Genomic DNA, 1,219 nt, shown 5'->3' on the forward strand with positions numbered 1-1,219 from the left:
AATAAAACACAGAACCTGGCTGGAGATCCTGGCTAGGCTGCTGATCAACTGAATGCTGTCTCCGTGTCCTTCATTCTTTGCTGATTCCGTCCACACCTTTGGGAACCCCTGGACCTGCTGGGGTTGGACCCCAACACACCGTCTGAGAGCTGAGCCGCTGTAGACATTCTCGGAGCAACCGAACCGCAGCCTGTCCTCCACTCACGGGTCTCCTGTGAAAGCCTGAGCGGCCGTGTGTAGCTTCTCCCTTTGTCTCATAACCATGTCCACCGACGAGAATGCTAATTGGCCAGCTGCCCGCCTTAACAGATTCAAGAACAAGGGGAAAGACAGTGCAGAAATGAGGCGGCGCCGAATAGAAGTTAATGTGGAGCTGAGGAAAGCTAAGAAGGATGACCAGATGCTGAAAAGGAGAAATCTGAGCTCCTTTCCCGATGATGCTACATCTCCAGTGCAGGAAAACCACAACAACCAGGGCACTGTAAATTGGTCTGTTGAGGACATTGTCAAAGGCATAAATAGCAACAATTTGGGAAGCCAGCTCCAAGCTACTCAGGCTGCAAGAGAACTGCTTTCTAGGGAAAAACAGCCTCCCATAGACAACATAATCCAGGCCGGTTTGATCCCAAAATTTGTGCACTTCTTGGGCAGAACTGATTGTAGTACCATCCAGTATGAATCTGCTTGGGCCCTCACTAACATTGCTTCCGGCACTTCGGAACAGACCAAGGCTGTAGTAGATGGAGGTGCGATTCCAGCATTCATTTCTCTGTTGGCATCTCCCCACGCTCACATCCGTGAACAAGCCGTATGGGCTCTAGGAAATATTGCAGGTGATGGTTCAGTTTTCCGAGACTTGGTTATCAAGTATGGTGCTGTTGGCCCACTGTTGGCTCTTCTTGCAGTTCCTGATATGTCATCTTTAGCATGTGGTTACTTACGTAATCTGACCTGGACACTTTCAAACCTTTGTCGCAACAAGAATCCTGTACCCCCATTAGATGCTGTTGAGCAGATTCTTCCTACTTTAGTTCGTCTCCTGCATCATGATGATCCAGAAGTATTAGCAGAAAGCTGCTGGGCCATTTTCTACCTTACTCATGGTCCAAATGAACGGATTGAAATGGTTGTGAAATCAGGAGTTGTACCCCAACTTGTGAAGCTCCTAGGAGCTACTGAATTGCCAATTGTGACTCCTGTGCTAAGAGCCATAGGAAAT

General features: G+C 48.5%; 1 pseudogene; it reads left to right on the forward strand.

Annotated features, from left to right (window-relative positions):
- Positions 1–141: 141 nt before the first annotated feature.
- Positions 142–1,210, forward strand: LOC102238747 (annotated as a pseudogene).
- Positions 1,211–1,219: the final 9 nt, after the last annotated feature.

Source organism: Myotis brandtii, unplaced genomic scaffold, assembly GCF_000412655.1.
Source record: "Myotis brandtii unplaced genomic scaffold, ASM41265v1 scaffold810, whole genome shotgun sequence".
Taxonomy (NCBI): domain Eukaryota; kingdom Metazoa; phylum Chordata; class Mammalia; order Chiroptera; family Vespertilionidae; genus Myotis; species Myotis brandtii.